Consider the following 17,115-nt stretch of genomic DNA (forward strand, 5'->3'; position numbering starts at 1 on the left):
TAGTACAATAACCATTACTGCAAGAATTGCTATGGATGTGAAACATATTGCCCAGAAGCGTGATGACCTGGAGTCATGCTCCAGGTGTAACAACATCCGTAGAATTAGGGTCCCCAAAAACGCAAGCAGGGGGCAAATGGTGGAATTTGTGGATAAATTGCTGAGGGAAATCTTGCAACAGTTTTGCTGCACTTTCCAATAGAGCCTGAGGATCGTGCTCTGTCACCTAGGCCTAGGCCAGGCGTCGCTCTGAGACCCATCGTGGAGAGACTGTTAAGTTACAAAGACAGAGACGCCATCCATATTTACATGGATTTTTCCACGGCGGTGCAGGCAGAGCGCAAGAAATTCATCGGAGTCGAGAAGCTGCTGTGCAAGAGGTCACATGCTCTTCCCAGGAAAATTGAGGCTGAAATACAAGTGGAAGCCCATTTCTTCACCATTCTGGAGGAGGCTATACACTTCATCAAAAGCAACATCGCACTACCGCTGCATGGCTGTGGATCACTAACATTGAGGAGGGAGGACGCAGAGATGAAGGAGGAGAGGGGATAATCCAAACCAGCTTCATAACAATTTATGGACTAAATATTAAAGGGAAAATGCTGAAGTGCACAGATTCTTTAAGCCAGACTGCAATGTTTAAGTAGAAGTGAAGCTACGGCAGCACTCGCTCCCATGCTAAGAAGCAATTTTAACTGTTAAGATTTATGGGAGTTCGTTTTTTGGGTTTACATTGGTGGGTATTGAGGGAGGGGTGTGGGGCGGGGAATGGGGGGGTGAAGCCTAAATTAAAAATGTGCTTGCCCAATAATGCAACTTTTAGTACTTGTGTGTCAGCATTGCAAAGTGTCTACCTTACTTTCCATGGTGTTGGGGGGGGAGGGGTCAAGACCAGGGGGATGCACTCCGACGATGGGATTGCAAATCATGAGCTGGAACATTAGGGGGATGGGCAACCCCCCTAGTGTATATAGAGAGACATAAAATTGACATACTGCTCCTGCAGTTAGCTCATGCCACTGGCAAGATATTAAAAAGTTATGCCAAAACATGGAACAACAACAGATTTTTCACATCCTATTCCACTCAGGTAAGGAGTGGGTATTCTTATTCATAACCTTTTTCCTTGATTATATGTTCTCATCGTAATCTCTCTTGTTTTCACTCTGCATCTTTTCTTTCATCCTTAAATTCCTTTCTCCCATCAATTTCTATCTTTTCTTTCCTTTCTCCCGATATGGCTGCTAGTACCCTGAATTCCTGTGCACTGTTTGTGCTTGACTCAGACTCTCTGTGCTCTTTTTCTCCTGTTCGTAAAACTCCCCAGCCCTGGCTCTCTATCGATCTTGTTTCTCTTAGCCACAGCTTGCGTAAAACCGAACTGCAATGGAAAAACTCTCAATCCACTTCAGACATGCTTGCCCTTTCATATTTCTGACGTCGCCAAGAGGTCACACTACCAGCTGCACCTCCTCAGAGGTATTCTTCCCTTCCTCTCCTTCCCCCAGAAGCTCACTGTTTCTCGAGCCCTGGTTCTCTCGAAGCTGGATTACTGTAACAGCCTCTATCTTAATCTGCCTGCCTCCATTCTCCGCCCTCTGCAACTCATCCAGAATAGAACTGCGAGACTTGTCCTTGGCCTCAAGCCCAGGGATCGTATCTCTCCAGGACTGAAATCTCTACACTGGCTCCCAGTGGCTGCGAGGATAAAGTTCAAAACCCTCTGCATTGTCCACAAGGCCTTCTGGGGCCTGGGTCCTAAAAACCTTCAACTCTCTCTTCCCAAATATCTTCCTTCCCGAGCCCTTCGCTCATCCGCCTCCAACTCCCTCAGGGTCAGCCGCTTCTCGAAGCAACGAGCTGGGGGTAGATCTTTCTCCGCGGCAGGGGCCTCCCTCTGGAACAGCCTTCCTGCCTCCCTGAAACTCGAGGAGAACCATCTCCGGTTCCGGAAGCACCTCAAAACCTTCCTCTTTGCTTCTGCTTTCTCTCTCCCTCTCCCCTGCTGAACAGCTAATATTCTTCACTGAAACTGCACTGATCCTGCAACTGGACCTCTCTAAACGGCCTCGGCCCTGGGCCCAGCCACTCTCCACTTGCACTGATGCCCTGGAACCCCTCTGCACTGCGGGACTGTCTCTGTATCCCTACAGCCCCCCACTTCCCCAGCACTTGTTCTGCACTTACCTTGCACTTGCCACCAGCTGGCCCTATTTAATTATTACTTTACGCCACTTACCTTGTACTGCACTCCCCCCCCTCCCCTTCCCCTTGCACTTTTCCCCCTCCCCCACCCCTGCACTTGCGCGATCTGAATGACACCTGGCCTAGTAGGATCGTTGTCTGTCTCCCCTTGTTCCTCCCCTCCCTGCCTCGTCGCGCCTTGAAACACCTGTGTATAGGCGCGTTACAAATACCATATCATATCATATCATATCATAGCTTTACTCTCTGCAAAAACAGTTTATTTTTCAGAACTTAAACTTTCTCCACCCCATCACCCTTGATGTCTTTATCAACTTCTTCACAACAGTTAGTCTCTGAAAACAGCTGATCCATTTGCTTTCCTTTCTCTTTCCCTCCTCTGACTTTGCAAATTACTTTACATCTAAAGTGGCAAATCTCTGCTCCGCTTGTACTCCTTATGTTACTGCCTCCTCTTTTTCCTCCCTGATTTTACCTTCACATTCTTTCTGTTCCTTCTCTCCTCTTAATGATTCTGATACATCTGCCCTTCTAGCTCATGCTCATCCTACTGTTTATCCTTCTGAGCATCTTCCCTCTTCTCTTATTCCTCAGGTCTATCCCCACCTCCTTTCTTATCTTATTTCTCTTATTAATTCTTCCTTTGCAAACTCTTGCTTTCTGACCACTTTTAAGCATGTACGTATTCTTCATATTCTAAAAAAAAAACTACTCTTTACTCTTCTATTCCAGCCAACTTTTGGCCTATGTCACTTCTCCCTTTTCTCTCTAGAATTCTATTTCGGGCAGCCTATGCTTAGGTAACCCGCTATCTAAACCTTCACTCCTGCTTTCCTCCTCTTCAGTCTGGCTTACGTCCCTCTCACTCCACAGGCACGGCTCTTTTCATGTCTCCAACTCTCTCCTGTCTGAAATTCACTCTAAGCTCTCCTCTATTCTTATTCGTCTTGACCCTTCTGCGGTATTTGATACTGTTGATCACTCCCTTCATATATCTTCTCTTTCCACCTTGGGCATTTTGGGATCGGTTCTTGAATGATTGCGCTCCTATATTTCTCAACGGTCCTACATTGTAACTTGGGCCAGACACTCTTCTCCTTCATTTCCTCTCCTACATGGCATTCCCCAAAGCTCTGTACTTGTTCCTCTTCTTTTCTCGCTATATACTGCTCCTCTTTCTGCTCTTATCTCTTCATTTATTCTTTCTTTTCATCTGTATGCAGATGGCCCTCATATCTTTTCTCCTTTTCGTCCTTCACTCTGTTTTGCCCTCTACTGATTGAAACTGTCTCTCTGCAGTTCAAAACTGATTGTCTTCTCATTTTTTCCACCTCATCCCTTCTAAAACTAAGGTTCGGTTCTTTCCTGCCTCAACTATTCCCCCTATTTTCCCTCCGTCTGTCTCTTTACCTCCATCTTCTCTTCCCTGTTCACCATCCACACGTAATGTGGGTGTTACCTATAATCCTTCTCTTTCATTCTCACTTCATGTCTTTTTTATTGGTCATTCTTGCCGTTACTCACTTTTCAACATTCGTCATGCTCACGCCATCTCTTTTTTCATGCTACAAAATGTCTTCTTTTTCCCTTGTCTTTTCTCACATTGATAACTGCTCCTCTCTGTTGCTTGGACTCTCTGCCCCACATTTCCTCCCCCTTCGGTCTGTTTATAACTCCTCGATGTGTCTCCTTTTTATTTCGCTGCTCAGTCTGCTTTATGACATCTTCTTTACTCTCTATGTCACTGTTCCATTTTGAATCACGTTTTCTTTACCACTTCCTCTCGATTGTCTTCAAATGTACCCGTGGTCTGACTCCCCCTCATCTTTCTTCATTAGTCTCATTCTATGTTCCTTCTCGCTTTCTCAGATTACAGAATGCATTTCTCTTAAATGGCCCAAAACATCCCTGTGCCTGTTCTCATTTCCTTTCTTTGTTCTTCTAGCACTTAAACACTGGAACTCTCTGCCCTTCTCACGTTGCTTGATCACATCTCTTTGTATTTTTCAATCAAACCTAAAAGCTCATCTTTTATCTCATCTTTCCCTCTTCTGTTTTTGCCCATGTTTACATTTGCTTGTGATTGTACTGCTTTTTGATATATTCTCTTCAGCGCCTTTGGCGAAAGACACTCTATAAATTAAATTGAATGAAAATGTACCTGTTTGAGGCAACGCATAGACCCAGAATGGAGTTTTGAAGTGATTCATGACAGATTAGAGGGAGTTGAGATATTGCTAGTTAACACATACGGCTCTACATACGTGAACCAAACTTTCTATGCACCAAACCTGAATTCATGTAAATCCTACTTGCTCGCCTTGACCATTTGCGGAGCGGATATGAACACCATATTAGGACTTAACATGGATCATACAGGAAGTTGAAATAGGATGCTAACTAAAGTGGCCTGATGTATACATCAAGGAATGACCACAGGGGACCTGATAGACACCTGCATGTGTTTACATTCTGCACAGTGGGGATATACGTATTATTCAACTGTACACAATATGGCCTCCCAAATTGATTTGATCCTCATCTTGCGCACTCTGATGCGCTGCACTTGAAGTGTCAAGATGCTACTTCGAGCATATTTACAACCACTCCCCAGTAATGCTACACATATCAATGAGAACTTGTGGCGCTTCACAACTGGCTTGGAGATTCAAACCTGTTCGATTGCAAGACACTTCTGCTTGAGCAACACTTTGGCAGCGCATTGATCACTACTTCACACTTACTACAGGGTACTCTATGGCGGGCTTTTAAAGTGTATATAAGGTCCTGGCCATAATAACTGAGCTAAGGGGAGATATTGCATTCAATGAGGCAGAACTGCAAAAGATGGCCAATTCCTACTCTGCCTCGCCCTCTGAAAGAGGCTTGCCCCAAATCAGAATAACCCTAGAAAAGTTTTAGGAATCTGCTCAAAGAGAAACCAAGTATTTTTGCAGACCACACGCTGCTAGAAATTATGGTGAGGGAGACAGGCGGAGAAGGAGCCTAGCCCGCTTGGCAAGGCAGGAAGAAGGAACAGGATGTGTTATGTCAATAAGGAATGAAGCCGGGTAACCTGCTTTGCGGATAATGATAGATTGGAAAATGTCCGAGCACTTTATAAAAAACTGTATAGTGCACAGTCGGATCGGCCCATGGAGGATGCGCTTTACTTCTCTGACTGCCAGTACATTTGAGGACACTTTTTAAAGTCTCTTGCATTGTTTTTAAGTGTATTCATGGCAAGGCCCCTGCATACCTGACCGCCAAAACTACTACTTATCCTCCGGGACGATCCATTTGTTCTTCTGCCCAAAAGCTATTGGTAGTGCCCACATCGGAATTTGTCAACAGGGGCGATAGATACTTTGCTGTATTAGGTCCCTGTGATTGAATCGCTCTTCCCTTTGCTCTTTGGAATAGTGAGCCCCTCCAAACATTCTGTAAGAAACTTAAAATGTATCTTTTTATTTAGTCATCTTTGCAGTTTCTCTCGATGGGGCACTTCAAATTAACATCAGCGCCTAAATAGAGTCTCTGTTCGGATGACCTCACTGAGAAATTAGCGCGGTACAAATAAACAAATCAAATCAAGCAGTATAATGCACCCAGACCAAGCAGGGTTCATCCCTGGGAGATCTACAGCACTAAACGTGCGAAGATTATTCAACATAATGGCCCTCATTTCAAGTCAGGCGTTACGGGTTTAACGGCGCCGTCGGCGCCGTTAACCCTTAACGCCTGATTCACACTTTAACGCCTGCTTTTTGCAGGCGTTAAAGTCCAAGGCGCTAAGCGACCTTGGTGCTATTTACGGCACCGTAATTTACGGTGCCGTAATTAGCGCCTTCCCATCCCCATTATGCCCTATGGGACAAAAATGGGAATGGGGAAGGGCAAATGGTGAATGGGGAATTACTGCCCCACTCACCTTGGAATGGGGCGGTAATTCCGCCATCCACCATGGCGGAATCCGGCATGGACCATGGTGCTATTAGCACCATGGTCCACCGCCTGACTTGTAATGAGGGCCAATGTCCTAGATCACACCGAGATGAAGGCTGTGGCAGTATCCCGTAATGCTCCAAAAAGCCTTTGAAATGATGTCATGACCATTTCTATTTGAGGTGCTGACAAGATGTGGATGCGACCCTCGGTTCATGCAATGTGTTCGATTGTTGTACACGAACCCCACAGCCATACTAACAATAAATGGGCAGATATTCAAGCCACATACTCTGGGCAGGGGCACTAGGCTGGGATGTCCATTGTCGCCACTGCTCTTTGGCAATAGCAATAGAACCACTGGCTGATTTACGCAGGAAACAGCATGCCGACAAGCGTATATGAATAGCAAACAAACCCGAGATTCTCTCCCTATATGACGATGACATTTAAAAATGAATTTCAGACTCGAATAACAACATAGACCTGATGATGCAGGATGTAAGATGATTTGGGAGGTACTCGCGAATCGAACAGTTGATCAGAGACTACACAAATGGCAACATAGCGGGGCCACTCACACTAGTCAATATCATAGTGCTACTGAAGCTTATGTATACATTTACTAATGTCCCAATTTGGCCGGCCAGGGATTTCTTTGGGGAGATACACAAGAAACTAGCCTTATTCCTATGGCGCGCATGGGCTGCACGCAAAGTGTGGGATGCACTTGCAAGGCCATAAGAAAGGGGGCGACTGTCAGCTCTAGATTTGGAGTTACATTGACTTGCCTCCCAAGTGCAGTTTGACTCCTACTGCTTGCACACAATGCATGCACCCAGCATGTGAGGTTGGACGCAGTAGCGGCAGGCGAGGCGGACCTTAGAACACGGATAACAATAAATAGAAAGATGACTGCCAATTTGACCCGACACGCACAACACGATTAGCGTGGCAGAACATATTTGCCAAGATGGAGGAGGGCTTCACTCTATTCTAAGAAAATTCCCATACGGGGATTCACGGACATACTCCGGATAGGATAGAGCGATTCAGAGGCACTGGGATGTGCTGTCGTATGCTGTCATGGAAGATCTGTTCCTGACAGGGGCTGACAGTGGCCTTTAGGGCCAAAATGCCCTCATTCCCTAGGGAATATCTGAGGCTACCTGTGCCGAACTCATCATCAAATCCTACAGGTGTCGCAGAACAGTTGCATCGCTTTGCAAATTATTACAAGAGCAGTCAAGCAGTGAGGTGTGTGTCACCCAGAGAAGGGGAAGCAGGCTTGGGGATCGAGATATTCAAGAAAAAGTGGAGTCACATGTCTAGCCTGACTAAGCAAATTTCGCTGAATGCAAAATTCAAGTTGATTCAGTTCAAAATACTACATAGGGGGCACTACACCTGAGCGGAACTTAAGCTGTTTCATCCAGACACCAGTGGGAAATGCCCCAGGTGGAGGGTGCAGGTTACATGCATATGACCTGCCAATGCCGGAACTACAGGAATTCTCTGCCATTATTTGTGAGAAGTTAAACATGATTACAGGTAAGCAGGTGGAGCCCGGACATGAGGGTTGTTTGTTCAGCCTGCATAAGTACAAGTCCCAGGGCAAGAGGAGGTTTATAAACTTGGGGTGCCTACTCGCAAAAAGATGTATATTGACACACTTGACCTCAAGAAGACCCCCCACAGTTGAGAGCTGGATGTGTGATATCACACTGGCCAATAACAGCGAGCAACTGTTTGTGGGTACACTGCCGAGTTTCTCTAAGTCTAAGGACGTATGAGGTGGGGGAGGGTTATCCTTTGAATGTAGCTATGCTTGCTGAACACAATGAGGGGTGGCAGACTGATTTGAAGATATCTGTGAGGGAGGGCAACGAGGCAAGTAAGATCGAGATTATAAAAGGCCAAACACGGGTTAATTGAGAGGTAGCTGACTCCTGTGCCATTGCATTCTGTTGTGCAAACTAATACTGATAAACACCGCCAGGAGACTCTGCAACGTCTCAGGGTGTCAGGAACTTTCCACCCAGTCGGATACGAGACTCGGGGGCGAGTGGCGGAGATGGCATTCCCATCACAGGAGGAGCACCATGCTCGGCAAAGAGAAGAGGAAGTTAGAAACAGTGCGCCTCACTACAAATTTGGTGGTAGCCTTGCCGGTAAAACTGGCAGGCTGCCGCCAAACTTGCAATTTTTTCTGGCACCCGTGAATGGGCAATTACTGGGTCATTATGGCCCAGCTGGACCTGGTAATGCATTACTCCCCATTCCCTTTGAGCCCCATAGGGGCATTGATAATGTTGCCAGTGCATCCGAAAGGCTCTGCTCGTGGGTGCCGGTACGGTCGCTAGGACAGACCTGGCAGCCGAAATGGCACTCACAAGCAGAACTCGTAGTTTGCCAGGGTGGCAACTACGGTACCGGCAAGCTTACTGGTACCGTAGTTCCCGGACCGGCAAACTAGTAATGACCCCAAGTGTGTGGCCAAAGTGCGGATGAGTGTGCGAGGCACCAGAACATTAATGGCAATGCAGCAGCAAAAGAAGGAGAGCCGAAAGGCACTGGAGGCATTTTGGACACAGATAAGAACATAAGAAAAACAGAAAATGACTGCCGGAAGATTACCAGTGAGGTCAATTTACTAGAATAAAGAACCCAGCTTCATGTTGGCACCAACGAATCAAAGAATATAGTTGAAGATACAGCAGCAACTGTATATCCATAACCCTGGGAAGCATAACCACCTTCATGAATGAAATCAACTGTGACAACACTGGGTACCAGGTATCGATCAGATACAAGGAAACAATGATTAATTTGTGAAATCAGAGTACAACTAGCTGTCCCATCGGCAACATATCCACGGCAAACACATCACAACAAAGGTTGCTTCTGTGGATAGAATAGGCACTGGGACATAATAGTGTCATAAACTCCAGAAATGTATTCATCACAAAACATCCAATTGCCATGCGTTACAAATTAAGTTCTTATCATCATGCAAGATATACTAGCACCATGTCCATTTCCTTCCAGCCCAGGGGAACCGCATAATAATATGGGAACAATGGATCAACACTTTCCAAGAATTCTTGACAGCAATAAGTGGAGACATTTTTAATGATGACCTGAAAGAAGCGTCTCTACTGAACAGCCTGGGAAGAGAAGATGTAAGAATGTTTTGCCCCTTTCCTGAAACACAACATTCAGAAGGGGCTGGAGATTCACAACGACTGGCACTATCAAAAGGTTAAAAAAAAAAGCCTTGACCAAACATTGTTCTTGATAGGTACTATTTCCAGTTCCATATCGTGATCTCTCAATTCACTTTCATCTTCAATATGTCCCCTACTTACATTTGACGAAATCTCTCAGCAGCCAGACCTGGCCATTCTCTAAGGTAGCAATGGTCTTATTAATTTTGATGATTCTTTGTGGAGCCTGAACCTGGCCCTTCCCTTTGTGGGATGTATTTACCCATGCATCCGAGCCGTACCTCAAAACTGTGCAGTACTGACATGGAAAACCTCATGATGGCCAGAGCTTCCCAGAAAATGCACAGTGAAATGCATGAAGAATAGGCTGCCATTCATTTTTGCCGATGTTATGGGCACAGAAGGACACTGCCTAAAACCACCATTGGACTACCCACACAGTAGTCTGAAACCATTGGGAATGGCAATGCTGATTGCCAAATGCAACTTAGAATTGTGGGGAATTCATTTTCTTAAATCCCAAAAATGGGTGCAGTACCAGTACTCACCACTATCCAAAAGCCGGCAGTTTAAAACCACCCTGTGTTTCTCTGAAGGCAAGCCAAAGTGCCTATTTCAAACATTGCAATATGTGCAAAATATTCACTGAACACCAGCAGACATTTGGTAGAATGGAGTTTTGTGTGCCTACAAAATCTGGGAAATGAAGAGCCCAGAACAATGCTTATAACAAAACTGGCTGAGCTATGGAGTCAGCAGTTTAAGTTGCACTGGATTTAAAGATACTAAAATCGAAAATGTTAGATTAAATGAGTGACCTATGTTTGGTGTCACATGCCTTTGTAACTGTTTAAATGTCATAGTTTTAAACTTAGAATCAGCCTTCTAGCTGCATATGTGAAAATGTTTAGTTTTATTTGAATGCAGAAACTGGGGAACAGAAATGACAGCTTAAAGAGATTCCAATTTGCCTGGCAACTACCCCCATCAGGAGTGAAACTTGAGTCACCACTGTGTTCCCAGGCCAACCTTCCTTTTGCTGCCCACACTAAGGATATGCCATCTATCTGATAATTGAATTACCTGTGCTCTGCAGGAGAGTGAACAAAGCCCTCTTCACTCAGGCAAAGGTTTTTATTACCGCAGTCGTAAAATGTAGCTTCCTCTTGGCAGGAGCTGGGAGGGGCACTGCCTGTGAGAGCAAGCTGGCTTGGCAGAACTGGATTAACCAGTATTTCTACCTTGTGCTGAGAGAAAACCACACCCCTTTGTAGCCAGAATATTGTTTAGAAAAAGATTAATAACTCATGGTGCGGACATGTGAAAATTTTATAAATGATACCATAATTCTTGTGATTTTTCTGCCCACATTTTAAGAGGTTTTTCGACCCGGTGGCGTGTTCAGGGGGGTGTCAGCGGAAAAGTGGGGATAACTCTAAATGTATGCATGTTAAAAATCTGAAACTTCATCAGTTAATGTCCGTACTCCCTGCGCACATGTATGTAAAGTTGGGTCAATGTCAGAAATTGCAAAATCAGTTAAAAAGTGAAATATGTGCCATTTCTGAATGCAAGCTCCCAGGAAGAGCAGAGTTTGAACAGGGGATACCTCCTGTAATGCATGATGGGTGCATATGATTTTAAAACAATATGTACCTCTGCAAATATGTATTTGTTTCAAATCTAGATTTGTGTGTAAGTTGACAGGAGGAGTGGACTTTCTGCAGGCTGTAAAATGACATCACTCTGACTCACAGTTCATTCCCCAATCAAATGATAAATAGAAGTTTGACCAATTAGAAGCTGAGAGAGAGGTAGGGTCAGTGATGCTAGAACACACCCACATTCTAAACACATAAAAGCAGACAGACAGGACAGATAGGGACCTTGAATTCCATTTGCTGCAACGCACTCTGCCGGACCATACAACATCCAGAGATCCAGACTTCACTCTATCCAGAACTAGAGACCCAGACCAGAGAACCAGAGAGAGCTGACCCAGATCACTGTGAAGTGCAGAGACCAGAGGCGAATTTAAAACCCTGACCAGATCCGTGATGAGGCCCATTTCACTCAAGAATATAGTGTGAGTACCTAGAAAACTGTGCAGAACCAATCTCCTAGTTAAAATAATATAATTCGATCCATTTTTAACCTAAGTAGAACTGCAGCTTAGAAATTGTGTTATCCTGCCATCATTTTTAAAGCTGAAAAAGTGTGCGTTTAAAATTTCAAATCTGAAAAACGACCTTTATTCAATCGCTCATATCTCCGCAACCGTTTGTGCTAGAGACTTGCAGTAACTTTCATTTGGAAGCTGAGATCCTAGGCTTTCCTAGGACCCCAAAACGACTGCTTGCCTTCCATTTGCCAGAAATTCGTATAACCTGCTAATCATTCCTGAATCATTGCTAGTGTGAGCCTGGACTAATATTAACTAGATACCAATCACCAATCACCCTGAACCTCTAAAAGGGAATTAAAAGCATTTTTAGCATATTTTTTAATTCATTGCCAGCACATATCAAAGCAATTTGGGCCTGTGTTTTCAAACTTCTGTAGTCTAAGCTTGCTGGGGTGAACTGAATCACATTTGATTGCATTTCTGAGAACTGTGTGTTTTCCTTCCATTTCCTTGCCTTGCATCAAGGGGGGGAGGGGATTGCCAGAGAAAAGTGATTACATTGTTTTGTTGAAATCATATTGAGTATTCTATACTGCATTTCATTCATTCAACCTTGCATCCATTTGAACTCTATAAAGCATTTTGTACCACCTTCTTCTTTTGTTCCTATTCACCTGTGTGCTACCTTATCCATTTCATGTCAACTCATTAGTGATTATAAGAAGTGTGCTAGTGCCAGATTCTCCGTTGTTGATCTTTATCATATCAGATTAAGTGTGCTATTCAATTATTAATTTATTATAAGGTGTGATATATACATCTCTTGTTTAAATTATCAAATAAACCTTTTAAACTTGCAAAACAGAACTACTTCTTGGCTCAGTGGGGTCAGGGGGATTCCAAGAGAGGGGTGTTATATAGGGGTAGTCATCCAGAACGCATGAACTGGACCTAAAGACATATCAATAAGGGTTTTCATTCAGTATTATAGACTAGGCGTTGACTTAGCTGTAGTGTTGAATTGAATCCTCTTACAAAATTGGGGGCTCGAGCCGAGACGTTGGGTTAGATTTACCACTTGTGCAGCTTAATACAGTGTGCTAACTGACGGGATACATACATCCGGTCGGATCACCACGCTGCATTACGCTGTGAAGCATTCCTCAAAAGGGACACTCCAAGAAAAGTTCTGTTCTGCAAAAATAAAATACAAACTTCTGTAAATCAGGACAGAGACCAATCTCTAGAATGACGACCTTAGTAGACATGAAAATAGCCAGAGAGCACCTCTTACATAAGCTATTTGTGAGAGGTGAATGGACCGAACAGGGCCAGGATGTGTGGTTGCAGGCCATCACACAACAGGTCACTGAAACAGGGTCAGATATATATAGAGATCAGGGTCCATTACATGTGGCCCTGAGCGAACTATATATGGCTCCTAAAGCCAAAGAGGAACACAATAAGATTGCCAGGATAGCGGCATACCTGTACCTATATATGGGAGACATGCAGGATAGATGTGCTGAAAGCCAAAATCTGGCAAATAGGCAACAGATGGCGTTAGAGAAGGTCCAATCTGACCTGGTCTCTTCTGAGCAGAGGCTGCAGAGGAGCCAGGAGTCAGAAGATGATAGTAGGCAGCACATCATTAAAATAAAGAAGGATATGGATGTGCTGCAACAGGAAAAGGTAGAACAGGATACCAGATTTCTGGCCTTGCAGAAGGAATACCAAGAAGGTTTGGACTCCCTACTGCAAAACCAGAAAAAGCTGGAGCAACAACTGGACTTCAACAGGGTATGTGCTGAGCAGGTAGTCACCCTGCAAGGCCACCTAGATAGAGTGAAGGCAGAGAGCAACAAACTAATTCTGAAAGACCTGGATACCCAGGCAGAGTTTGATCAGGAGCGCCAGAATGCTGGTGCCTTCCAAAGGCAAAGGGACGACCTGGCGGCACAAATGCAGGCTCTTAGTCAGGAAAGAGACGCCATAGGCCAGGAAGTCTGCCACTTAAAAAAGGAAATTGAAGAAAATCACCTGGCCCTCCAGGGGCTGGGTGATCTCCAAAAAGAAAACCAGAACTTGTTAGAGCACACCAGGAGGGTGGAGGATGCTCTAGCAAGAAAGGAGCAGGCCAATAGGGACACAGCTCAGGAGATAAACCTCCTGCAGCAAAGACTGGCCCAGTTCTCCAGGACCAACCAGGAAGCACAGAGGGAAAATGAGGCCCTCTGTCAACACAATGATAGGCTCCAACAACAGGTAGCGATGCAGGAGAGACTGATAGAGTCGAGTAAGGCCTTAACAGAGGAACTGAAAGCACAAATGCAGGCTCTTGCATTGCAACAGGGAGCAGGGGCGGATAGAGATGAGGTCCGCTGGGAAAGAGAGACTCCTGACCATAACCGCAGGAGCCCTAACACCAGGGGCCTTCATCTCCCCCAGTCCCTGGACTCTACCACCCCCATGTCCCCTGGCGCACATGAGCACAGGGCCGCAGGGATGGCAGATTACTATCCAGCTAAGAGTATGGGGCTCATAGGCCAGTACCACTCAGGAATGGAGGGGTGGGCATCCGGGTATGGGCACCCAAGTACAGTACAGTTCAATGGGGAACCCCAGGAGAGTAGGCCCATTAAGGGCATCCTGAAAACCTCTGCCCAGTTAGGTCAGTGGAGGGGGTACCCAGCAAATCCTGGCAGCAAGGAGGAATCTGAAGACTCCTCTGAACTGCGCAGGACACAGGAGACCAGGTCCCCACATTCTGCCAGCCATTCCCAGGCTCGCAGAATCCGGGAAAACCTGGAAGAACAGACGGGAACCTCTGGGAGCAGTGCCTCTGAGTCCGAGGATGAATGGACAAGGGTTACCCGAACCAAAAAGGCCAATAAGGCAAAAAGGGCCTTGCTTAAGGACCCCTTAAAGCAGATTAAGGCGATCAGGAGCGTCATCACGCCTTACCATAAGAACGCTAAGTATTCTGTTTGGGAGCACTTAGAGTTGTTTGAACAAATGATGGAGACTTTACATTTGAAGGACAGCCAAAGCTGTATTCAATATGTAAAGTGGACCTTCTCCCCGGAATACTCCAGTTTCTTTGCGGGGCTGGAGGACCAAAATCATTCAAGATGGTCCACCTATAAGGCGGCCATCTTGAAACATTTTTCTGTTCACAGAAATCCTCAAGAGGCTCGCAAGGCAGCCTACAATTTGCAATGTGGGGAGGATCAGGCCCCACAAGAATTTGTGCAGGAGTTAAAGCGTGCTTTTGCACAGACCACAAGAAGGGTGCGCACGGATAGCAGGGAATTTATTAATACGTTTTTCCATGCCTTGCCCAAATATATCATGACCCAGCTCGTGAGGGATTTTCACGAGAAAAGATCTTTAGACTGGGTCATTGAACAGGCTACCCGGATCTATGAGGTGCAGAAACCGGTAGATAGCAAAAGTAATGCCCAGAAAAACCCCAAAGCCAACAGCACCCCTGCTGCTGCCAAGGTGGCAGAGGTAAAGGTCACCCCCGTTTTGGATTTGGAGATGGGGGGGCCTAAAAACCTACCTGCACCTAATAATGCTAGGCCCAGAAGGTCCTCGGGCCAGTCACAGACAGGGAGCCAGGGAGGCAGCCCCACAAATGGGGTCCCTCGCTCTCCTGATTATGTAAGTCCCCGTTACAAGGGAAATCGACCCATCCTGGGTTATGTGTGGACTCCTCCAGCCCAAGGGGGGGGATCCAGCCAAGCACCTAACCCAGGGAACTTCCCTCCAAACTTCCCACAGGAGGGCAGAAATTTACCAAACCCTGGGCAGAACTTTTTCCCCAGATATCCACCCGACTTTCAGCCCCAAAACCATCCATCCTTCTTTCCCCAATTCCCTGAGCCCAGACCACTGAATCCGGGAGAGGGGAGGCCAAGGGTGGAGGGGTACCCAAATCTTCCCAACCCGGGGTATTACCAGAGGAGGGACAGCTACCCTTCCCGGGATCAGCCCAGGGGAGAAAACAGGGCCCCGTATCAGCCTGAGCGGGTTTCCCAGTTAGAGCGCCAGGTTCAAAACATGGCGCGGGACCTGGGTCACATACTGAGGGCTCAGCAGAACCCTCAGATGGGCGTGCCGGCGCAGAACGCACCCAACCCTGGACCTGGTGCTCCAGAACAATGACGGGGGCAGCACCCCGATAACACACCGGTTCCCAGGGAGGAGGCACAAAGGGAAGGGGGGTGTAAAGCCTTGGAGGAAGCTTCCTTCCTCACTTGTAAACAGCCCCTGGAAACCCAGGAACCGGAAACAAAATCTCTTGCCCCTGAAAGTCTGCCTCCTAAGGAGCAGAGGGGGGGTAGGAGAAACAAAAGACCCAAACAGACTCAGTTTGAGGAGGAGGTACAGATCTTCCAATTTGAGGGAGAGGGATCCTCAGAGGATCCTGGGAAAAGGATCTTCTCCTTCAGAGAGGGGGGAACTCCTCCCAAAGAAAAATGGGTCCCTAGGGATGCAAATCCAGACTGGGGAGATGTGGAGACTGAGCTACCGCCGCCCACCATCTCATCCCAGAACCAACAGCAAGAAAATCCCCTGGTTCAAACCCATCCTGGTGACTGCCTCCAAAAAGTGGGGGGCGGCCCAGAACCGGAACCAGGGGAACCCACATTGGCTCTGATCTCCAGTTGCCAAATTTTTCTTTCAGATTCCCAAGGCTCTCCACAAGATTCTGCCCAAATCTCTTCGCTAGCGATGTCCAAAACCAGAAAGTTAGCCCACCAGTTGTCCAAAAATGTACATTACCTGTGCCCCCTTGAGGAGAAGGAGGGAAGATATTATGCCCCGGTACAAGTACAGGGGCAGGGTACAATCTCGGCACTGGTGGACACTGGATCTCAAGCTACCCTTCTGTCCAGAAGGGCCTTTGACGAACTGAATGCAGGAAGGGGAGAGAATTACCAAATTCCTCTCACCTCTCTTCCGGGACAACTACAGAACTTTGACGGGAAGGAAATTCCCGTTGAGGGGACTGCAGACTTGGACATTAAAATTGGGCGACATAAGTTGAAACACCCGGTCATAGTGGTGACCCCGGAGGGCACCCCTTGTTTACTAGGGAATGACCTCCTGAGAAGGTTGTCACCCCTAATAGATTGTATAAACAAGGTCCTCTGGACCCAGACTAGCCGACCAATAAAATTAAAACAGAGTGTCAACCATGTTAGTTTAAACGGCACCTGCCACATGGTTGAACAAAAATCTGACCAAGTAGAATTTCACTTCCAGAACAACCAGATTCCAGACGTGACAGTAATAGCAGTAGGACAACAGACTAGTGATGGGAGGTCCTCTCTATTTCTGAAAATCAACCTTCCTTCCAGTCTAAAGTGGTATTCCACGCTGGAAGGAAACACTCTGAAATTCTATACTAATCCACAATCGGAAACTCCCACTCCTATAGTCCAGAAAGATGTGAAATCAGCTCAGAGCCTGGCTGATATTCAGCAAATTGGAGAGCAGTTGTTCATCCCTGTTCAGTTAAATGATGGGAAGGACTCTGTTCTCGCTCGAGTGTGTGTGAACAACGGTAAGAGCTTCATCAGCGAAGCCATGTTTCGCCAA

The sequence above is a fragment of the Ambystoma mexicanum genome, chromosome 9 (assembly GCF_040938575.1).
Source record: "Ambystoma mexicanum isolate Mex_15411 chromosome 9, UKY_AmexF1_1, whole genome shotgun sequence".
In the NCBI taxonomy this organism is placed as follows: domain Eukaryota; kingdom Metazoa; phylum Chordata; class Amphibia; order Caudata; family Ambystomatidae; genus Ambystoma; species Ambystoma mexicanum.